General features: G+C 43.8%; 3 non-coding genes and 4 pseudogenes across 3 annotated transcripts; all 7 read right to left on the reverse strand.

Moving 5' to 3' along the window:
- Window positions 1–1,169: 1,169 nt before the first annotated feature.
- Window positions 1,170–1,329, reverse strand: LOC130314934 (U2 spliceosomal RNA; annotated as a pseudogene).
- A 2,079-nt stretch (window positions 1,330–3,408) lies between these two features.
- On the reverse strand, window positions 3,409–3,639 carry LOC130314921 (U2 spliceosomal RNA; annotated as a pseudogene).
- Window positions 3,640–4,294: 655 nt separating this feature from the next.
- Window positions 4,295–4,454, reverse strand: LOC130314935 (U2 spliceosomal RNA; annotated as a pseudogene).
- A 2,089-nt stretch (window positions 4,455–6,543) lies between these two features.
- LOC130314917 (U2 spliceosomal RNA) lies at window positions 6,544–6,740 on the reverse strand. Its single transcript, XR_008862524.1, has one exon. It is a non-coding gene; the product is annotated as a U2 spliceosomal RNA (small nuclear RNA).
- A 7,188-nt stretch (window positions 6,741–13,928) lies between these two features.
- LOC130314851 (U2 spliceosomal RNA) lies at window positions 13,929–14,119 on the reverse strand. The gene has a single exon (XR_008862469.1). It is a non-coding gene; the product is annotated as a U2 spliceosomal RNA (small nuclear RNA).
- Window positions 14,120–16,228: 2,109 nt separating this feature from the next.
- On the reverse strand, window positions 16,229–16,398 carry LOC130314926 (U2 spliceosomal RNA; annotated as a pseudogene).
- Window positions 16,399–23,249: 6,851 nt separating this feature from the next.
- Window positions 23,250–23,440, reverse strand: LOC130314852 (U2 spliceosomal RNA). The gene has a single exon (XR_008862470.1). It is a non-coding gene; the product is annotated as a U2 spliceosomal RNA (small nuclear RNA).
- Window positions 23,441–24,751: the final 1,311 nt, after the last annotated feature.

The raw sequence follows: 24,751 nt of genomic DNA on the forward strand, positions 1-24,751 counted from the left end.
TCGTGTGGCTTCTTGTAGCGCCCTTCCAAGAACTCGTCGTAGACCGTGTTGGACGGAGTGTCCAGGATTTTCTTGACCTCTGGGTCCTGCAGCAGCTCCTCCATAGATTGAGCTTGGACTGGCTCTGCTTGGACCTGTTCCACTTGGGCCTGCTCCATCACCTCCTCTCCTTCTGAAGCTTCAAGGCTCTCGCAGACCTGCTCCATCTCCTCCTCCTCATCTGAAGCTTGAGGGGTCTCGCAGGTCTCGATTATCTTTCTTTTGTGGGACTCTTCTGATGCGTTGTCCCTTCCTTTCCTCTTCCTCTGTATGGTACCTGGGGGAGGAATCACAGGAAAGTCCTCCGAAGGGCGGGCACCAGCAGCTGGAGGGGGGTTAGGTGCTGCTGGACCAGGAGAGAAAGGAGGCTGGGTGGGGCTGGGTATCTGATAAGAACAGATTTTTTTTTTTTTTTTTTTTTTTTATCTAAAGCCGAGGAACGTGCTTTCGATTCACCCAAAGTGCAAGAAAAAGTGCAAACGTGTTACACTAAAAAAACGTGCACAAAGGATGCGGTCTATCGCAAGCCCTTCTCCGATAGGAGAGAGGCCCCCCAACAAACCTTACCCTTCGCCTCCGGACCAAAAGGTACCTGCGAGGTTCCAGGTTCGATGTCCCTTTTCGCCGAAGCTACTAGGGGACCACAAATGCTCCCGGCATCCCCCTTGGCGTTAGCCAAGGTATCTGCCCGCAGAGCCGATTACGGTAGGTACCCTGCCAAAGCAGGAGTACCCGGGGTGTTTGCAGGGAGGTGCGGAACCTAATGGCCACACACACCTCCCCTAGACCGCCAGGAGGGACACCCAGAAGGGCTACCGCATCCTGACCAATCCTGTGAACACACAACACGCAAAAAGTGACACAGTGAGACAAAAAAGAAATAAATAAGTGAATGTGTGCAGATATACTGCCCGGACATCCGGCCGGATCTATAAAAATTTCTCTGATCCTAGCCAGAAGGCCGGGAATCAAGAGGTGAGTGCCACAAGGTGAAGAGATTATGGTGCCCGTGCTTCAACTCAGTGAGTCTATTCTCCCAGTGAGTTTCGGCACCTCGGGGTCACCACTCCCCGAGGCACAAAAGTACCTCGGCTCTAGACCCTCTCAGCCTCATGGCGAGACCCGGAGGGAACAGGTCACATCGGGGCAGCCGTCGAGCTGATTCCTCAGAACCAGCCCCGGAAAGCCCTGGTACACCTGCATCCTCCATGCAGCACCCATCCCCACCAGCATGAAAACTGATAAGAACAGATACTACACTTGATCTTAGCCAAAAGGCCGAGAAGCGATAACCGTGAAAGGGGCGGGCCCAACAGGGTGCCCTTCATGGGCACTATCACTGCTTGCTGTCAGGGAGGCTGCCAGACAATTTTCCATGCACACTCTGGGCTGGGGGGCAGTCAACCACCAGTACACACAGCAGAACCTAAACCCATACCATTATTGCTAAGCAGCAAGACAGGGGCCCATTGCACTCCCACGGGGCCTTTTTAAATGCAATCCATAACCCGGATTTGCCAGGAACCCTTCTTACTCCTCCTACTTGCATGTGACACTGGGCTTAGGATCTGCATAGGAAACACACACACAAGCACACACCTACCTTTGTTGCCTGCAGATGCCTCCTTGGCTGTCCCCAAACGGTATCAAACCAACACCCACGGGAAGCTGTAAGCATAGAGGACATGCCTGCACCCCATTGGACTTACCTGTGTGGGTTAAACCCGGGTTATTTGACAACCTATGGCGGTGATGGTTCTGCTCAGGCAGAGCAGTGCTGATGCTCCTCATAAAGCTGTCGCTGCTGTGAAGGTTCTAGGTGACATCACAAATCCCTATGGTTACATACACAACAAAGCTGGGTTGTTGTTGTTTACACTCTGCAAGGCCTGTGGAAGTGAGTGACATCATAGCACTGTAGTTCTGAGGGTTCTAGATGGATGCAACAATCTCCTGTTGCTTCTATGAAGGCCATAATAGACGACATCACCAAACAGCTCCATAGTCACATACACAGCAAAGGAGAGATGTTGTTTACACCTAGTGATGTCAGTGGTATTGAGTGACATCACAGCACAGTGCTAAGGCTCCTGGGCCTGGACACAGCAGCGGCTGCAATATCTCAACGGAGAATACGTTTATATATATGTGTGTGTGTGCGCGTATATATATATATATATATATATATATATATATATATTTCTCAGCCGAAATCACTTTTAAACCCATTTCCACCTTTTTTTCCCTTCTCTTCCTCTTACTTTTTTTTCACGTTTTTTTACGTTTTTCTCCTTTTCGCCTCTTTTCTGGGCGTATTATTCTTCTTTTTCTTCTTTTTTTTCGTCTAATGCATACCCCATCAGTGCAGCAATGCTTATTCAATACCGCCAGCAGATGGAGACACTGGGGGATAATTTTCTAAGGATTTATACTGATTTTTCCTGTCTGAATTTGTCGCACAGAAAGTTGCAGGCCAAATATGTGTGACATTTCGGCGACTTTAGCTTCTAGAGCATTTTTACAACATTATACATAGGTGCTGAATACATAAAAAGCGACTGTTCAGCGACAGACAAGTCGCATCGGCTGAAAGTAGGCCAGAATGTCAGTCCATGTTGGAGCAGGTTTAGATACAGTCTAAAGTATAGATCTCAAAGTCTGTGCACAGAATTTAGCAAGGGCCTCGCACCTTCTGATGCATCAGGTAGGTGCACAATAGCATAGCCTAACCCTCTGTACTTTGGTCTATATTGATGCGGGACATAGACAGCCAGCTGATGACCAATCCATTAGTGCAATGGATGGCTGGAAGCATTTGTCTTTGCCTTTGCAATACCACAGAAGCAATGCATGGTCAATGTACAGCAATGACACACCTGTGTGAACAGCCAGGAGACCCCCCCCCCATGTTATGTTACATAGTTACATAGTTAGTACGGTCGAAAAAAGACATATGTCCATCAAGTTCAACCAGGGAATTAAGGGGTAGGGGTGTGGCGCGATATTGGGGAAGGGATGAGATTTTATATTTCTTCATAAGCATTAATCTTATTTTGTCAATTAGGAACATTCAGCACCCACCCGCTATCAAGGCAGCTGCCTATCATGTCATGCCCTACCTGCACAGGTGTGCTGGCTACTCAAATGATCCAATTAAGGAGGCCATTTAGTCAGCAGCAGCAGAAGTCCTGTGCCTGGACGCTCCAACAGCGGCCAGACACAAGCAGAAGCAGAAGCAGCAGAAGCAGCAGCAGCACCACCTTTTGTTTTTTGGCTGCAGCAGCAGCAAGGCCCACAGGGCTGGCTAGCTGGCTAGCCAGCAAGCAGGTAGCAATGAAAGTAGGAATCTTTTTTTTTAACCCTGTAAGGGGGTGGTGCACTGTACCCGAAGATACTGCCATATCGGGTCAATGCATAGGGCGACGGAAGCAAGCTTCGAAATCGGCCCCCGTTCTCAAAAATCCATTTAATATATGGTCCCCAGATAGGGGACGTATCAGATATTAAACTGATAAGAACAGATTTTTTTTTTTTTTTTTTTTTTTTTTTTTTTTTAGCCGAGGAACGTGCTTTCGATTCACCCAAAGTGCAAGAAAAAGTGCAAACGTGTTACACTAAAAAAACGTGCACAAAGGATGCGGTCTATCGCAAGCCCTTCTCCGATAGGAGAGAGGCCCCCCAACAAACCTTACCCTTCGCCTCCGGACCAAAAGGTACCTGCGAGGTTCCAGGTTCGATGTCCCTTTTCGCCGAAGCTACTAGGGGACCACAAATGCTCCCGGCATCCCCCTTGGCGTTAGCCAAGGTATCTGCCCGCAGAGCCGATTACGGTAGGTACCCTGTCAAAGCAGGAGTACCCGGGGTGTTTGCAGGGAGGTGCGGAACCTAATGGCCACACACACCTCCCCTAGACCGCCAGGAGGGACACCCAGAAGGGCTACCGCATCCTGACCAATCCTGTGAACACACAACACGCAAAAAGTGACACAGTGAGACAAAAAAGAAATAAATAAGTGAATGTGTGCAGATATACTGCCCGGACATCCGGCCGGATCTATAAAAATTTCTCTGATCCTAGCCAGAAGGCCGGGAATCAAGAGGTGAGTGCCACAAGGTGAAGAGATTATGGTGCCCGTGCTTCAACTCAGTGAGTCTATTCTCCCAGTGAGTTTCGGCACCTCGGGGTCACCACTCCCCGAGGCACAAAAGTACCTCGGCTCTAGACCCTCTCAGCCTCATGGCGAGACCCGGAGGGAACAGGTCACATCGGGGCAGCCGTCGAGCTGATTCCTCAGAACCAGCCCCGGAAAGCCCTGGTACACCTGCATCCTCCATGCAGCACCCATCCCCACCAGCATGAAAACTGATAAGAACAGATACTACACTTGATCTTAGCCAAAAGGCCGAGAAGCGATAACCGTGAAAGGGGCGGGCCCAACAAGGTGCCCTTCATGGGCACTATCACTGCTTGCTGTCAGGGAGGCTGCCAGACAATTTTCCATGCACACTCTGGGCTGGGGGGCAGTCAACCACCAGTACACACAGCAGAACCTAAACCCATACCATTATTGCTAAGCAGCAAGACAGGGGCCCATTGCACTCCCACGGGGCCTTTTTAAATGCAATCCATAACCCGGATTTGCCAGGAACCCTTCTTACTCCTCCTACTTGCATGTGACACTGGGCTTAGGATCTGCATAGGAAACACACACACAAGCACACACCTACCTTTGTTGCCTGCAGATGCCTCCTTGGCTGTCCCCAAACGGTATCAAACCAACACCCACGGGAAGCTGTAAGCATAGAGGACATGCCTGCACCCCATTGGACTTACCTGTGTGGGTTAAACCCGGGTTATTTGACAACCTATGGCGGTGATGGTTCTGCTCAGGCAGAGCAGTGCTGATGCTCCTCATAAAGCTGTCACTGCTGTGAAGGTTCTAGGTGACATCACAAATCCCTATGGTTACATACACAACAAAGCTGGGTTGTTGTTGTTTACACTCTGCAAGGCCTGTGGAAGTGAGTGACATCATAGCACTGTAGTTCTGAGGGTTCTAGATGGATGCAACAATCTCCTGTTGCTTCTATGAAGGCCATAATAGACGACATCACCAAACAGCTCCATAGTCACATACACAGCAAAGGAGAGATGTTGTTTACACCTAGTGATGTCAGTGGTATTGAGTGACATCACAGCACAGTGCTAAGGCTCCTGGGCCTGGACACAGCAGCGGCTGCAATATCTCAACGGAGAATACGTTTATATATATGTGTGTGTGTGCGCGTATATATATATATATATATATATATATATATATATATATATATATATTTCTCAGCCGAAATCACTTTTAAACCCATTTCCACCTTTTTTTCCCTTCTCTTCCTCTTACTTTTTTTTCACGTTTTTTTACGTTTTTCTCCTTTTCGCCTCTTTTCTGGGCGTATTATTCTTCTTTTTCTTCTTTTTTTTCGTCTAATGCATACCCCATCAGTGCAGCAATGCTTATTCAATACCGCCAGCAGATGGAGACACTGGGGGATAATTTTCTAAGGATTTATACTGATTTTTCCTGTCTGAATTTGTCGCACAGAAAGTTGCAGGCCAAATATGTGTGACATTTCTGCGACTTTAGCTTCTAGAGCATTTTTACAACATTATACATAGGTGCTGAATACATAAAAAGCGACTGTTCAGCGACAGACAAGTCGCATCGGCTGAAAGTAGGCCAGAATGTCAGTCCATGTTGGAGCAGGTTTAGATACAGTCTAAAGTATAGATCTCAAAGTCTGTGCACAGAATTTAGCAAGGGCCTCGCACCTTCTGATGCATCAGGTAGGTGCACAATAGCATAGCCTAACCCTCTGTACTTTGGTCTATATTGATGCGGGACATAGACAGCCAGCTGATGACCAATCCATTAGTGCAATGGATGGCTGGAAGCATTTGTCTTTGCCTTTGCAATACCACAGAAGCAATGCATGGTCAATGTACAGCAATGACACACCTGTGTGAACAGCCAGGAGACCCCCCCCCCATGTTATGTTACATAGTTACATAGTTAGTACGGTCGAAAAAAGACATATGTCCATCAAGTTCAACCAGGGAATTAAGGGGTAGGGGTGTGGCGCGATATTGGGGAAGGGATGAGATTTTATATTTCTTCATAAGCATTAATCTTATTTTGTCAATTAGGAACATTCAGCACCCACCCGCTATCAAGGCAGCTGCCTATCATGTCATGCCCTACCTGCACAGGTGTGCTGGCTACTCAAATGATCCAATTAAGGAGGCCATTTAGTCAGCAGCAGCAGAAGTCCTGTGCCTGGACGCTCCAACAGCGGCCAGACACAAGCAGAAGCAGAAGCAGCAGAAGCAGCAGCAGCACCACCTTTTGTTTTTTGGCTGCAGCAGCAGCAAGGCCCACAGGGCTGGCTAGCTGGCTAGCCAGCAAGCAGGTAGCAATGAAAGTAGGAATCTTTTTTTTTAACCCTGTAAGGGGGTGGTGCACTGTACCCGAAGATACTGCCATATCGGGTCAATGCATAGGGCGACGGAAGCAAGCTTCGAAATCGGCCCCCGTTCTCAAAAATCCATTTAATATATGGTCCCCAGATAGGGGACGTATCAGATATTAAACTGATAAGAACAGATTTTTTTTTTTTTTTTTTTTTTTTTTTCCTCAGTTACAGACTATTGTTTGGACGATCATCAGGTCACCTACCAAGACTCGTCACTTAAAACAATATCTGAAAAAACATCATACGGAAAAAACTAACTAAGGGAACCGAGTGCCAAGAAAAAGTGACCAAACAACAAAACAAAAAAACATGTCAAAAACAATCACAGAAATTGGTCAAAAACTTACAGCTTTCTCCTTTACGTACTTCTTATAAATTTTTCCATCGTGTATGCATCCAGATTTTCTCCGCTTCTTCTTCACCAATTCTCTTTTTGTCCAGTAGAAAGATAGTAAAAATCCTTCCTAAAAACAATCTTTTCAATTCCCTCGGAGAAATAACAACATTTTTAAAAACAAGCAAATTGCGTGAGTCCCATAAAACCTCTTTAAAAACAGAAAAAAGAATCCAATTAGTACGTGTATCTTCCTTTTTACTAAGATCTTGACCAATAAAAACTTTCTCAAAAGAAAAACTGTTATATCCAGTGAGTTGGATTAAAAACTTCTTTAAAAACATAAAAAATTCTTTTGCATAAAAACAGTCCCAATAAAGGTGCACTAAGTCTTCTCTACCTCCACAACCCTCTCTTGGGCATCTGTCACTTATTCTCAAACCTCTTCCATTTAAAAAAGATCGGGTTGGGAGGCAGCCATGAAAGGACATCCAACTAACGTCTTTTTGTCTGTTTGATAGTCCAATAACTTTAAAAAACTTCCAAATCTTCACAGACTGAGCATTAGTGCAGAATGGTACTTCATATAATCTCTCATTTTTCCTTATTTCTTGTTCTATTTTCTTTTTATCAGGTTCACCTAAAGAGCTCAAACCAAATTGATCATTGAAAGACCTGAGGAGCACATAGAAGGTAGGTATCACATGTGCTATGGGTCTCCTCAAATCCCTCTCACACCAGCCCCATTTGGAAAACAACCATCCTGCAAGGTATTTACTCATGTCTGCCGCCCTATTATTGCACTGTATCAATTTAAAAATTAAAAGAAAATAGTGCACCTTTAAAAACAGATCAATGTTTGGAAAGTTATATCCGCCCAAATTCATACTCTTCATCACTTCTTCTCTTCTCATTTTCTCCATCTTAGACCCCCAGAAGAACACAAAAAGCTTCCTTGTGACTCTCCTAGTCCATAACTTCCCTGGAGGAAGCACCATAGCCGTATACAAGAGAAGCGGTAGGATTACAGACTTAATGATAAGAACTTTCCCTTTAAGTGACAAGTTCCTTAACCTCCAGAAGGATAGCTTCTTCTCAATTTTACTGTCCAAAGTCTCATAACTTTTCTTTCCTTTGAGGTCTTTATCAAATATCACTCCCAGCACTTCAATGTCTTCTTTTTCCTTAACACCATCCACTACTATATTCTCTTGGTTCCCAAAACTGCATAATTGGCACTTCCCCCAGTTCACATTCATCCCAGCCACACAACAAAAAATCCTCACATGCAAATTTACTCTGTTGAGATCTGCTTGGGATGTACAAGTAAAAACCACATCGTCCATATAACTTAAAACCTTTAACTTACTACCATCACTACCTGGAATAAAAACACCACTCACACATTTATCTTTCTGCACATTCTTCAACAGGCCCTCTATAACGCATATAAACAGAATTGGGGAGAGTGGGCATCCCTGTCTGACTCCAGACAAGACATTAAAAGCAGGCCCCACATGCCCATTTACTAAAATCTGACTTGTCACCCCATGATAAAAACTCATAATAACAGATAATAACTTTTCTGGAATACCTAAGTGTTTTAAAGCAATGAACATAAAATCATGTGCAACCTTATCATAAGCCTTTTCGAAATCTATGGACTCAACAAACAGTGCATTCTTGTTAAAGTTACTGTAATAAATAGAGTCTCTTAAAAGCAATAAATTATCTGTTATTTTTCTTTTCGGTACTGCACAAACTTGGTATTCTCCCACAAGGTGGTCCACTACATCACTCAGTCTATTAGCCACAATCTTAGCAATTATCTTGTAGTCACAATTTAATAAAGTTATAGGTCTCCAATTTTTAAGATCTCTGCCATCACCTTTTTTATGAATTAATGTTATGACCCCTTTCTTCATAGATTCAGCTAAAACACCTGAGTTAAAAACATATTGCACCACCCGTGTAAACTCTTTACTTAAAATATTCCAGAACGCGGAATAAAACTCAGCGGGGAGACCATCACAGCCTGGTGTCTTCCCTTTGGCCATCTTATCCAGGGCCTGCTTGATCTCCCCTTCACTAACATCATCAATCAAAAAATCTACTTTTTCAACAGGAACATTATTCTCCAAAATATTACAATAATCATTCATCTCCGTCTCACTGGCTCTGCTCTTATTACTAAAGAGTGTCTCATAAAATCTGCCAATCTCCTTCACCATCTCCTCTCCAAAAACTTCCCCCGTAGGGGTAAAAACAGATTTAAAAACACCTTTAGCATTAAAACATTTTTTAAAGAAATACCGTGTACACTGCTCATTTTCTTCTAGGTGCTGCACTTTAGACTTATATACAATATTCCTTCCCTTTTCCAACAACCTTTTTTTCATCTCCCCCTTCACCTTAACAATCTCATCCTCCACCTCCACACCAACACGTTTAAACTTATAGAGAGTCTCTAACCGGGATACAAGCCTTTCATCACTCCTCCTCTTCTCTTGTGCTCTCTTTATGCAAAACATCTTAAAGAAATTAGAAAACTCTCCTTTAGCCCATTCCCACCACACTAAGACATTACTAAAATCAGGTTGTTTAGAAACACAGGATAAAAACACATGATTAAAACCAGCCATTACTTCCTCATCTTCCAATAGACTTACATTTAATTTCCAGAGCCCCCTCCCAAAATGAAGGGACTCTGTGACACTTATCTCAGCCGACACCATCTTGTGGTCTGAGAAAGTTGACATCATTTGATTGCACCGGACCACCTTAATCCCATCAGAGACCAGGATGTAATCGATCCGGGATTTACAGCGGCCACTATCTGATATGTACGTATATCTTTCATCAGTGCTAACCATCAGTCCAACATCAGTAAAATGCAAGTCTTGAATAATTTGATTTAAAACATTGGAAGTAATATCAGTTCTAACCTCAGCAGAGCTCTCACGATCATTGACGGATCTAATGCAGTTAAAATCGCCAACAATAATAGTATCTTCACGACCAGGGATAAAAAACTTAAGGGACTCTAAAAAAGACAAACGTGCTTGTTTTTCTGCTGGAGCATACACATTAAAAATTCTCATCCTCTGGCCCAAAACCTCAAAAATTAAAACCATACAACGACCAGGTACTAAAGTTTGGCAATTTAAAACTTTAATGTCCCTGTTTCGCAATAAAATCCCAACACCTTCATTTTTGTTTTCTGCACATGTGGACCAGAAGGACTGCCCACACTTCCACTCATTTGCATAAGGTGCTGACTTTATTGCACACTCCTGTAAACATATCACATCACTTCTAACATTCTCAAGAATATCAAAAATTGCAGCTCTCCTAATTTCAGACTCAATACTTCTTACATTAATAGTTGTTACAACCAAAGTCATAATAACTAGGAAAAGAAAACCAAATGCTTTAAAATCCATCTTAACTTAGAAATTAACATTTTGGCCTTCAACTTTCCTATGTAAACTTGCAAAACAATCAGGCGACCCTATGTTAGAGTCCCTGTCTATTTCATTATCACTACCAAGAACAAGGGCTTCCTGATCCTCAGACCAGCTCCCTGTCTTACACCTTTTATTCACAACCTGCACATCCTCATCTTCCTCCTCCTCTTCTTCCTTACTGCGAGAAACTCTCTGACCAGGTGTTAGAGATCTCTGAGATGACCCAACAACTTCCATTCCCTCCTCCTCCCCCACAATTGGGTTTGGACATTCAATATCATCCATAGCCTCTTCACTAGAAAGAACATCACCATACACTGTCTCAATTTTCTCCACCACTTTCACTTTTTTTGCTTTTTTCTTTTTCACCAAGGTAAATTCACCTCCCACACCTGTCTCCTCACCAGTCACAGCAGTGGAAACACCCTCCTCCCCTGACCTCTCCTGAGTGCTAATGTGCTCCACTATCACAGAACTTTCCTCAGCCACCTGTGCCACATTAACACTCACACTCACACTCTCACCAACTCCAGGAACAAACCTCCCTCCCCCTTTTTCTCTTTGTTCTCCTCTATTCCCAGCTGCATCAGCATAACTTCTCTTCTTTTTATACCACATATCACAGCCTCTTGCCAAATGTTCCTCACTTCCACAGATATCACATGTCTTCTTCTCTGTACAGATACTTGCTTCATGACCAGTTTTCCCACAATTTCTGCAACATTCTCCTTTCTCAGAGCAATAATCCTGCACATGGCCATAGGCATGGCACTTTCTACAATATTGCAACTGGCCTTCATAAAAGCAGAAACCTCTCTCTCCTCCGATAGAAAACACCTGTGGTATGCTCTTCCTTCCATCTTGCATTCCTTCATCTTTTTTAAATTTTACAATAAACTTTCTCTTACAATTAAAGTACCCAAACTTGTTCTTAAGTCTTCCTATAAATTTCACTTCCTCGCAATACCGGAACAAAAAGTTTGTAACCATTTCATCAGAAACCTTAGGATTATACATGTGGACAATTACTACCTTTGTTGTATTCATAAATAACGGTTCCACTTTAATCTTCTTCATTATAGCAGGCTCACTTTTCCTCTTCATTTCTTCAAGATCCATATAGACTCTCTGGCAAATCTCAGAACCACAAAAAGTAATATCATAAATTCCTTGCCTAGGAAAATCCTGTATAGCCAATACATTCCATACCTGTAGGTAATCAAGCTTGCGAAGAATCTCCACAACGATTTGGTCAAGTCCGATCGTCCCCCGGTGCTCGCCAGGAACGTAGATCCGCACCGTGTCCTCAAGTCCACGCGCCTTCTCGCTCATTTTTGCAGGTAAAACCCACGATCGCAGCTCAGCAACAATCCAGGGCCCCCCGTAAAGAGGGCCCCGATCACCACTCCTTTCAACCCAAACCACGCACAGAAATCCACACGTGATCTTAGCCAAAAGGCCGAGAAGCGATAACCGTGAAAGGGGCGGGCCCAACAAGGTGCCCTTCATGGGCACTATCACTGCTTGCTGTCAGGGAGGCTGCCAGACAATTTTCCATGCACACTCTGGGCTGGGGGGCAGTCAACCACCAGTACACACAGCAGAACCTAAACCCATACCATTATTGCTAAGCAGCAAGACAGGGGCCCATTGCACTCCCACGGGGCCTTTTTAAATGCAATCCATAACCCGGATTTGCCAGGAACCCTTCTTACTCCTCCTACTTGCATGTGACACTGGGCTTAGGATCTGCATAGGAAACACACACACAAGCACACACCTACCTTTGTTGCCTGCAGATGCCTCCTTGGCTGTCCCCAAACGGTATCAAACCAACACCCACGGGAAGCTGTAAGCATAGAGGACATGCCTGCACCCCATTGGACTTACCTGTGTGGGTTAAACCCGGGTTATTTGACAACCTATGGCGGTGATGGTTCTGCTCAGGCAGAGCAGTGCTGATGCTCCTCATAAAGCTGTCACTGCTGTGAAGGTTCTAGGTGACATCACAAATCCCTATGGTTACATACACAACAAAGCTGGGTTGTTGTTGTTTACACTCTGCAAGGCCTGTGGAAGTGAGTGACATCATAGCACTGTAGTTCTGAGGGTTCTAGATGGATGCAACAATCTCCTGTTGCTTCTATGAAGGCCATAATAGACAACATCACCAAACAGCTCCATAGTCACATACACAGCAAAGGAGAGATGTTGTTTACACCTAGTGATGTCAGTGGTATTGAGTGACATCACAGCACAGTGCTAAGGCTCCTGGGCCTGGACACAGCAGCGGCTGCAATATCTCAACGGAGAATACGTTTATATATATGTGTGTGTGTGCGCGTATATATATATATATATATATATATATATATATATATATATATATATATTTCTCAGCCGAAATCACTTTTAAACCCATTTCCACCTTTTTTTCCCTTCTCTTCCTCTTACTTTTTTTTCACGTTTTTTTACGTTTTTCTCCTTTTCGCCTCTTTTCTGGGCGTATTATTCTTCTTTTTCTTCTTTTTTTTCGTCTAATGCATACCCCATCAGTGCAGCAATGCTTATTCAATACCGCCAGCAGATGGAGACACTGGGGGATAATTTTCTAAGGATTTATACTGATTTTTCCTGTCTGAATTTGTCGCACAGAAAGTTGCAGGCCAAATATGTGTGACATTTCTGCGACTTTAGCTTCTAGAGCATTTTTACAACATTATACATAGGTGCTGAATACATAAAAAGCGACTGTTCAGCGACAGACAAGTCGCATCGGCTGAAAGTAGGCCAGAATGTCAGTCCATGTTGGAGCAGGTTTAGATACAGTCTAAAGTATAGATCTCAAAGTCTGTGCACAGAATTTAGCAAGGGCCTCGCACCTTCTGATGCATCAGGTAGGTGCACAATAGCATAGCCTAACCCTCTGTACTTTGGTCTATATTGATGCGGGACATAGACAGCCAGCTGATGACCAATCCATTAGTGCAATGGATGGCTGGAAGCATTTGTCTTTGCCTTTGCAATACCACAGAAGCAATGCATGGTCAATGTACAGCAATGACACACCTGTGTGAACAGCCAGGAGACCCCCCCCCCCATGTTATGTTACATAGTTACATAGTTAGTACGGTCGAAAAAAGACATATGTCCATCAAGTTCAACCAGGGAATTAAGGGGTAGGGGTGTGGCGCGATATTGGGGAAGGGATGAGATTTTATATTTCTTCATAAGCATTAATCTTATTTTGTCAATTAGGAACATTCAGCACCCACCCGCTATCAAGGCAGCTGCCTATCATGTCATGCCCTACCTGCACAGGTGTGCTGGCTACTCAAATGATCCAATTAAGGAGGCCATTTAGTCAGCAGCAGCAGAAGTCCTGTGCCTGGACGCTCCAACAGCGGCCAGACACAAGCAGAAGCAGAAGCAGCAGAAGCAGCAGCAGCACCACCTTTTGTTTTTTGGCTGCAGCAGCAGCAAGGCCCACAGGGCTGGCTAGCTGGCTAGCCAGCAAGCAGGTAGCAATGAAAGTAGGAATCTTTTTTTTTAACCCTGTAAGGGGGTGGTGCACTGTACCCGAAGATACTGCCATATCGGGTCAATGCATAGGGCGACGGAAGCAAGCTTCGAAATCGGCCCCCGTTCTCAAAAATCCATTTAATATATGGTCCCCAGATAGGGGACGTATCAGATATTAAACTGATAAGAACAGATACTACACTTGATCTTAGCCAAAAGGCCGAGAAGCGATAACCGTGAAAGGGGCGGGCCCAACAAGGTGCCCTTCATGGGCACTATCACTGCTTGCTGTCAGGGAGGCTGCCAGACAATTTTCCATGCACACTCTGGGCTGGGGGGCAGTCAACCACCAGTACACACAGCAGAACCTAAACCCATACCATTATTGCTAAGCAGCAAGACAGGGGCCCATTGCACTCCCACGGGGCCTTTTTAAATGCAATCCATAACCCGGATTTGCCAGGAACCCTTCTTACTCCTCCTACTTGCATGTGACACTGGGCTTAGGATCTGCATAGGAAACACACACACAAGCACACACCTACCTTTGTTGCCTGCAGATGCCTCCTTGGCTGTCCCCAAACGGTATCAAACCAACACCCACGGGAAGCTGTAAGCATAGAGGACATGCCTGCACCCCATTGGACTTACCTGTGTGGGTTAAACCCGGGTTATTTGACAACCTATGGCGGTGATGGTTCTGCTCAGGCAGAGCAGTGCTGATGCTCCTCATAAAGCTGTCGCTGCTGTGAAGGTTCTAGGTGACATCACAAATCCCTATGGTTACATACACAACAAAGCTGGGTTGTTGTTGTTTACACTCTGCAAGGCCTGTGGAAGTGAGTGACATCATAGCACTGTAGTTCTGAGGGTTCTAGATGGATGCAACAATCTCCTGTTGCTTCTATGAAGGCCATAATAGACGACATCACCAAACAGCTCCATAGTCACATACACAGCAAAGGAGAGATGTTGTTTACACCTAGTGATGTCAGTGGTATTGAGTGACATCACAGCACAGTGCTAAGGCTCCTGGGCCTGGACACAGCAGCGGCTGCAATATCTCAACGGAGAATACGTTTATATATATGTGTGTGTGTGCGCGTATATATATATATATATATATATATATATATATATATATATATATATATATATATTTCTCCGCCGAAATCACTTTTAAACCCATTTCCACCTTTTTTTCCCTTCTCTTCCTCTTACTTTTTTTTCACGTTTTTTTACGTTTTTCTCCTTTTCGCCTCTTTTCTGGGCGTATTATTCTTCTTTTTCTTCTTTTTTTTCGTCTAATGCATACCCCATCAGTGCAGCAATGCTTATTCAATACCGCCAGCAGATGGAGACACTGGGGGATAATTTTCTAAGGATTTATACTGATTTTTCCTGTCTGAATTTGTCGCACAGAAAGTTGCAGGCCAAATATGTGTGACATTTCTGCGACTTTAGCTTCTAGAGCATTTTTACAACATTATACATAGGTGCTGAATACATAAAAAGCGACTGTTCAGCGACAGACAAGTCGCATCGGCTGAAAGTAGGCCAGAATGTCAGTCCATGTTGGAGCAGGTTTAGATACAGTCTAAAGTATAGATCTCAAAGTCTGTGCACAGAATTTAGCAAGGGCCTCGCACCTTCTGATGCATCAGGTAGGTGCACAATAGCATAGCCTAACCCTCTGTACTTTGGTCTATATTGATGCGGGACATAGACAGCCAGCTGATGACCAATCCATTAGTGCAATGGATGGCTGGACGCATTTGTCTTTGCCTTTGCAATACCACAGAAGCAATGCATGGTCAATGTACAGCAATGACACACCTGTGTGAACAGCCAGGAGACCCCCCCCCCCCCATGTTATGTTACATAGTTACATAGTTAGTACGGTCGAAAAAAGACATATGTCCATCAAGTTCAACCAGGGAATTAAGGGGTAGGGGTGTGGCGCGATATTGGGGAAGGGATGAGATTTTATATTTCTTCATAAGCATTAATCTTATTTTGTCAATTAGGAACATTCAGCACCCACCCGCTATCAAGGCAGCTGCCTATCATGTCATGCCCTACCTGCACAGGTGTGCTGGCTACTCAAATGATCCAATTAAGGAGGCCATTTAGTCAGCAGCAGCAGAAGTCCTGTGCCTGGACGCTCCAACAGCGGCCAGACACAAGCAGAAGCAGAAGCAGCAGAAGCAGCAGAAGCAGCAGCAGCACCACCTTTTGTTTTTTGGCTGCAGCAGCAGCAAGGCCCACAGGGCTGGCTAGCTGGCTAGCCAGCAAGCAGGTAGCAATGAAAGTAGGAATCTTTCTTTTTAACCCTGTAAGGGGGTGGTGCACTGTACTCGAAGATACTGCCATATCGGGTCAATGCATAGGGCGACGGAAGCAAGCTTCGAAATCCATTTAATATATGGTCCCCAGATAGGGGACGTATCAGATATTAAACTGATAAGAACAGATTTTTTTTTTTTTTTTTAAACCTTCAGGTTTGGACATTAAAACATCAAAATCCAACTCCATACTTCGTCACTTAGACTTTCTGAAGTAAAGTCCAACTCATCATTAGGTCTTTCTTTTTATTTTCAATTTCAAACAAACATAAATACCATCACCAATTACAAACTTACAAGATATCTCCATTTCAAAAACTTCCATATCCCCTCAGCATCCTTATCCCCCAAATTCTTCCTATCACACAAATAAACAACATATAACCTATCTAGAATCATCTTAATACAACCCTCCACCGACACGTTTTTTCTTTTGAATACACATAAATTCCTAACATCCCAAAGTACTTCTTTAATAATGGCAAGCAACACAAAAAAAACCCTTTCCTTATCTCTCCCTACCATACTAAGTCCAAACATAACCACATCATACGACATATACCTTATACCAGTCAATTCTTTAAACAGCAATCTCATCCCTTTCCACACACCTTGCGCCATTTCACAATTCCAAAATACATGCATCACACTCTCAATCCCATCACACCCATCTCTTGGACACCTCTCATACCTTCCAATCCCTCTATTTCTTTGAAATTCTCTTACCGGTAACGCACCATGCAAACTCTGCCATACTATCTCACGTTGTCTATTTGTTACTCCAACAGTCATTATACTCTTCCACACTCTCCCCACATCTACAGCTCTCACCATATTAATTGAACATTCAACTTCGTCTTTTTTAATGTACCCAATCATACTCTTTTTACTCACAAACACTTCTGGACCCACACCAATCAACCTATAATTCTCCAAAAATTTCACCACATATACATACCAACTAGGACACACAAAAGCATAAGGCACTCTCAAATCTCTTTCCAACCAACCCAATTTACATAACACACTGCCACCCAAATATCTCACCATACATGCACAACTCTTTTCACCTCCCATCATTCTTTTCAAAGCAAAAACAATATTCACACCCAGATACACATCAACATTCGGAAAGTCCATTCCTCCATTTTTACCATCTTTCATTACAATCTCTCTCTTAACTCTTTCCATCTTTGTACCCCACAAAAACACAAATAACATTCTTTTCACCTTTCGCAAAACCATATAACTTGGCGGAAACACAACAGCAACATATAACAGTATTGGCAAAATCACACTCTTCACTATCATAACCTTACCAACCATTGACAACTCTCTCAACCTCCAAAAATTCAATTTCTTTTGCACTCTCTTCCCCACATCCTCCCAACTATTTCTACCATCCAACCGTTCATCCATCTTAACCCCCAACACTTGAATAGGCCCTTCCACCCCTTCCATACCAACATCCTCACTCTGAGTCACACCACCAAAACATTTATATTCACTCTTTCCCCAATTGACCTTAAAACCAGACGCACCACAAAACAGACTTACCAATAACTTGGATCTTCTTACAGCCGCAACAGATTCACTTACCACACATACATCATCCATATAAGCCAACACTTTAACCTCTTTACCACGACCCCCCGGAACTCTCACACCTCTCACACATTTATCCTTACGCAATAATTCTAATAATGGTTCCATAGCACAAATAAAAGCAATAGGTGACAAGGGACATCCCTGTCTCACCCCTGAACATACTTTAATCTCCTCAGTCATCCATCCATTAATCAGAATCTTACTATACACTTCCTTATACAACATTCTCACAATATTCACAAAATCACCTGGAAACCCCATTTTAACTAGCACCTTAAACAAAAACCCATGCGACAAACGGTCAAAAGCTTTTTCAAAATCAATTGACAACACACGAACCACCTGCTTTCTACACATACCATCCCACAATATATCTCTCAACAAACACAAATTCTCAATAATTCTTCTTCCTGGCACACCACACACTTGCTCCTCCCCAATCACTTGCTCTATCACGTCCCTCATTCTATTTGTAATCAGCTTTGCAAATATTTTATAATCCACATTCAACAAAGTTATCGGCCTCCAATTCCTTATATCATTCACATCCCCTTTCTTATAAATCAAAACCACTATCCCACTCTTCATACTTTCCACCAATCTTCCATTAGCCCACATATACTTAAAGATACTCTCCATATCATCCTTCAGTACATCCCACAATTTCACATAAAACTCAGCCGGCAACCCATCCTCTCCAGGAGTCTTATTTTTAGCCATACTATCAACCGTCCTTTTAATCTCTTCCATTCCAATCTCTCTCATTAAACTCTCATACTCATTACTATCTACCTTCTTATCAATCACTTCCAGCACTTCCTCAGCCAAACCCCTATCACACTGTTTGACTGCATATAAGTCCTCATAAAACTCTTTCACCACATTCAGTACAGCTTTGCCTCTCACCAAACCACCATCCTTATCATACACACTCACTAAATCATCCTTTCTCCCAATCACTTTCTTAAAAAAATATCTTGAACACTTTTCATCCTTCTCCAATTTGTCCACTTTTGCTCGGTACATTAACTCTTTTCCTCTTTCATTCAACCAATCCTTTATATCTCTTTTCACAGCATCAATCTTACCATCCACTCTCCATCCCTTCTTTTTCAACTTAATGAGAAACCCCAACCTTTTATTCAGCCATTCATACTTCTTTCTTTCCCTAGCTTTCCTTTTATAACCTTCCCTCTTGAAAAAAACCTTAGTTCTTTCTTTAACCCACTCCCACCAACACAATAAATCCAAAAATTCTTTTTTCTTCTCACACCATAACTTATACTTCTTAATATACCTATCATATACCTCCTTTTCATCCAACAGTTTCACATTAAGCTTCCAGTAACCCCTCCCACTTATGCAAATCTCATCCAACACCAAACCACAACTCACACGCTCATGATCAGAATAAATCACTCTCTCTTGCTTATACCACATACATCCTATCATTTTGGACACAAAACACATATCTAATCTTGACTCACTCCTTCCACTCTCAGCATGATATGTTGCTAACACAGGATTCACACCACACACTTCAACCACATCTCTTAACTTGAAATCACTCACCATACTCTTAAGCATATTTCCAGAAACATCCGCATCCCTCCCAATCTCACAGTTGAAATCACCTACTAACAACACTGGTTCCTTCCCAGACAAAAACCCCTTAATTATTTCAAACAAACCCACCCTCTCCTCCTTATTCACAGGTGCATAAACATTAATTAACTTAAACTTAAACCCATGTAACCCAACCTCCACCAACACACACCTTCCTTCCCTTAACACCATTTGACTACAAACTTTAAACTTATTATTCCTAAACAAAACCCCAACTCCATCATTTCTATTTACATTAGAGCAAGACCACACTGCTGGTCCATATCTCCACTCCTCCTTTTTTGGAGGAAAATCCAATCCACATTCCTGTAGACAAATTATGTCATTATTAGTTCCTGCCAATTCCTCCAGAATGGCCGCTCTTCTATTCTTATTTTTAAAGACTCTAACATTTGACAAACTAACCGAAAAAGACATATCAAATCAAATAACAACCCATAGGAAGAAAAAACCTAGAAGAGAGTTAATGAACTTTACGGCTCAGTGTCGAGGGAGAAGTTTCTTCTCCAATGCATTTATCCATTTCACCCTCAGATATTGCGGCAAAACGATTACTCGTCTCCACCACCGTCTGCTCCATCTTTTCACCACTGGCACCTCTCGCCGCCTTCCGTGGGGGACGAAAAAGATCTTCCTCTCTCTCTTTAGCACTTTCCTCTTCTGAATTCGACCATTCAACTTTTTGAGTGCCAGACACCTGAGGACTAGGCACCTCTTCAATTCTCACCTCCTCCTCCATCTCCTCTTCAATCTCCTCCTGCACCTTCTCTTCCACCACCGTTGCTTTCTCAATAATAGCAATCACACTCTTTTCTGCCATGTCTGCCTTTGCCTTTTCCCTTTTTTTAATTGCCAAATCTTTTCTGGCCTCTTTCTCCTTCTCCCTTTTAGCCACCTCCGGACAATTTCTATACACATGTCCAACAAGGCCACAAAGATCACAAGTTCTGGGCTGTGGACAAGCTCCCGCTTCATGCCCTGGCATTTTACAATTTCGGCACTTCTTATTACCTGGACAAGCCTCTTTAACATGTCCAAACAGCAAACAATCACGGCAAAACAATGGCTGGCCATAATAATAGACATAACCCCGGTTTCCGGCGATTGAAAAATTGGCCGGTGGGTGTTTCACTCCACCAATGCTCCCAGGATCCAGCTTCAGTTTTACAAAGAACTTCCATGTGCCATTAAACACACCCAAACTACTAGTTTGCTTCACTCCCCCTTGGACACTTTCACAGTAGATACTTAGAAAGTTCTTAATCATATCCGGGTCTAAGAATGGATTGTACATATGTACAAACAGAGTCTTCACTCCCATCTCAAACAGAGGAAAAAACTTTACATTTTCCAAGACAGGGTTATTGGCATTTCTTTTCAAACATTCATAGAAGTTCTGGCAATCAGCTTCATAGATGAAGGACACATCATATATTCCTTGCTTCCTATTCTCTTGCACACAGAACAAACTATCCATGCCAAAACCACCCAATTTCTCCACAAGTTCATGTCCAATGTACTCAATCCGATTCTTACCCCGGTCAGAAGTTTCCACCACAAAACGTACAGTCTTCTCAATCGCAGGGAGGTATTCCTTTCCAGCCATTGTTCTTCTCTTGTCTGTCGATTCCACAGTAAGATCACCACTCCGGATTCCTGCTCAGCAGAACACCCGCACCCCTGACCCAGACCAAGTTTACACTTGATCGGAGCCAAAAGGCCGAGAAGCGATAACCGTGAAAGGGGCGGGCCCAACAAGGTGCCCTTCATGGGCACTATCACTGCTTGCTGTCAGGGAGGCTGCCAGACAATTTTCCATGCACACTCTGGGCTGGGGGGCAGTCAACCACCAGTACACACAGCAGAACCTAAACCCATACCATTATTGCTAAGCAGCAAGACAGGGGCCCATTGCACTCCCACGGGGCCTTTTTAAATGCAATCCATAACCCGGATTTGCCAGGAACCCTTCTTACTCCTCCTACTTGCATGTGACACTGGGCTTAGGATCTGCATAGGAAACACACACACAAGCACACACCTACCTTTGTTGCCTGCAGATGCCTCCTTGGCTGTCCCCAAACGGTATCAAACCAACACCCACGGGAAGCTGTAAGCATAGAGGACATGCCTGCACCCCATTGGACTTACCTGTGTGGGTTAAACCCGGGTTATTTGACAACCTATGGCGGTGATGGTTCTGCTCAGGCAGAGCAGTGCTGATGCTCCTCATAAAGCTGTCGCTGCTGTGAAGGTTCTAGGTGACATCACAAATCCCTATGGTTACATACACAACAAAGCTGGGTTGTTGTTGTTTACACTCTGCAAGGCCTGTGGAAGTGAGTGACATCATAGCACTGTAGTTCTGAGGGTTCTAGATGGATGCAACAATCTCCTGTTGCTTCTATGAAGGCCATAATAGACGACATCACCAAACAGCTCCATAGTCACATACACAGCAAAGGAGAGATGTTGTTTACACCTAGTGATGTCAGTGGTATTGAGTGACATCACAGCACAGTGCTAAGGCTCCTGGGCCTGGACACAGCAGCGGCTGCAATATCTCAACGGAGAATACGTTTATATATATGTGTGTGTGTGCGCGTATATATATATATATATATATATATATATATATATATATATATATATTTCTCCGCCGAAATCACTTTTAAACCCATTTCCACCTTTTTTTCCCTTCTCTTCCTCTTACTTTTTTTTCACGTTTTTTTACATTTTTCTCCTTTTCGCCTCTTTTCTGGGCGTATTATTCTTCTTTTTCTTCTTTTTTTTCGTCTAATGCATACCCCATCAGTGCAGCAATGCTTATTCAATACCGCCAGCAGATGGAGACACTGGGGGATAATTTTCTAAGGATTTATACTGATTTTTCCTGTCTGAATTTGTCGCACAGAAAGTTGCAGGCCAAATATGTGTGACATTTCTGCGACTTTAGCTTCTAGAGCATTTTTACAACATTATACATAGGTGCTGAATACATAAAAAGCGACTGTTCAGCGACAGACAAGTCGCATCGGCTGAAAGTAGGCCAGAATGTCAGTCCATGTTGGAGCAGGTTTAGATACAGTCTAAAGTATAGATCTCAAAGTCTGTGCACAGAATTTAGCAAGGGCCTCGCACCTTCTGATGCATCAGGTAGGTGCACAATAGCATAGCCTAACCCTCTGTACTTTGGTCTATATTGATGCGGGACATAGACAGCCAGCTGATGACCAATCCATTAGTGCAATGGATGGCTGGAAGCATTTGTCTTTGCCTTTGCAATACCACAGAAGCAATGCATGGTCAATGTACAGCAATGACACACCTGTGTGAACAGCCAGGAGACCCCCCCCCATGTTATGTTACATAGTTACATAGTTAGTACGGTCGAAAAAAGACATATGTCCATCAAGTTCAACCAGGGAATTAAGGGGTAGGGGTGTGGCGCGATATTGGGGAAGGGATGAGATTTTATATTTCTTCATAAGCATTAATCTTATTTTGTCAATTAGGAACATTCAGCACCCACCCGCTATCAAGGCAGCTGCCTATCATGTCATGCCCTACCTGCACAGGTGTGCTGGCTACTCAAATGATCCAATTAAGGAGGCCATTTAGTCAGCAGCAGCAGAAGTCCTGTGCCTGGACGCTCCAACAGCGGCCAGACACAAGCAGAAGCAGAAGCAGCAGAAGCAGCAGCAGCACCACCTTTTGTTTTTTGGCTGCAGCAGCAAGCAGGTAGCAATGAAAGTAGGAATCTTTCTTTTTAACCCTGTAAGGGGGTGGTGCACTGTACCCGAAGATACTGCCATATCGGGTCAATGCATAGGGCGACGGAAGCAAGCTTCGAAATCGGCCCCCGTTCTCAAAAATCCATTTAATATATGGTCCCCAGATAGGGGACGTATCAGATATTAAACTGATAAGAACAGATACTACACTTGATCTTAGCCAAAAGGCCGAGAAGCGATAACCGTGAAAGGGGCGGGCCCAACAAGGTGCCCTTCATGGGCACTATCACTGCTTGCTGTCAGGGAGGCTGCCAGACAATTTTCCATGCACACTCTGGGCTGGGGGGCAGTCAACCACCAGTACACACAGCAGAACCTAAACCCATACCATTATTGCTAAGCAGCAAGACAGGGGCCCATTGCACTCCCACGGGGCCTTTTTAAATGCAATCCATAACCCGGATTTGCCAGGAACCCTTCTTACTCCTCCTACTTGCATGTGACACTGGGCTTAGGATCTGCATAGGAAACACACACACAAGCACACACCTACCTTTGTTGCCTGCAGATGCCTCCTTGGCTGTCCCCAAACGGTATCAAACCAACACCCACGGGAAGCTGTAAGCATAGAGGACATGCCTGCACCCCATTGGACTTACCTGTGTGGGTTAAACCCGGGTTATTTGACAACCTATGGCGGTGATGGTTCTGCTCAGGCAGAGCAGTGCTGATGCTCCTCATAAAGCTGTCGCTGCTGTGAAGGTTCTAGGTGACATCACAAATCCCTATGGTTACATACACAACAAAGCTGGGTTGTTGTTGTTTACACTCTGCAAGGCCTGTGGAAGTGAGTGACATCATAGCACTGTAGTTCTGAGGGTTCTAGATGGATGCAACAATCTCCTGTTGCTTCTATGAAGGCCATAATAGACGACATCACCAAACAGCTCCATAGTCACATACACAGCAAAGGAGAGATGTTGTTTACACCTAGTGATGTCAGTGGTATTGAGTGACATCACAGCACAGTGCTAAGGCTCCTGGGCCTGGACACAGCAGCGGCTGCAATATCTCAACGGAGAATACGTTTATATATATGTGTGTGTGTGCACGTATATATATATATATATATATATATATTTCTCCGCCGAAATCACTTTTAAACCCATTTCCACCTTTTTTTCCCTTCTCTTCCTCTTACTTTTTTTTCACGTTTTTTTACGTTTTTCTCCTTTTCGCCTCTTTTCTGGGCGTATTATTCTTCTTTTTCTTCTTTTTTTTCGTCTAATGCATACCCCATCAGTGCAGCAATGCTTATTCAATACCGCCAGCAGATGGAGACACTGGGGGATAATTTTCTAAGGATTTATACTGATTTTTCCTGTCTGAATTTGTCGCACAGAAAGTTGCAGGCCAAATATGTGTGACATTTCTGCGACTTTAGCTTCTAGAGCATTTTTACAACATTATACATAGGTGCTGAATACATAAAAAGCGACTGTTCAGCGACAGACAAGTCGCATCGGCTGAAAGTAGGCCAGAATGTCAGTC

Source organism: Hyla sarda, unplaced genomic scaffold (genome assembly GCF_029499605.1).
Source record: "Hyla sarda isolate aHylSar1 unplaced genomic scaffold, aHylSar1.hap1 scaffold_185, whole genome shotgun sequence".
In the NCBI taxonomy this organism is placed as follows: domain Eukaryota; kingdom Metazoa; phylum Chordata; class Amphibia; order Anura; family Hylidae; genus Hyla; species Hyla sarda.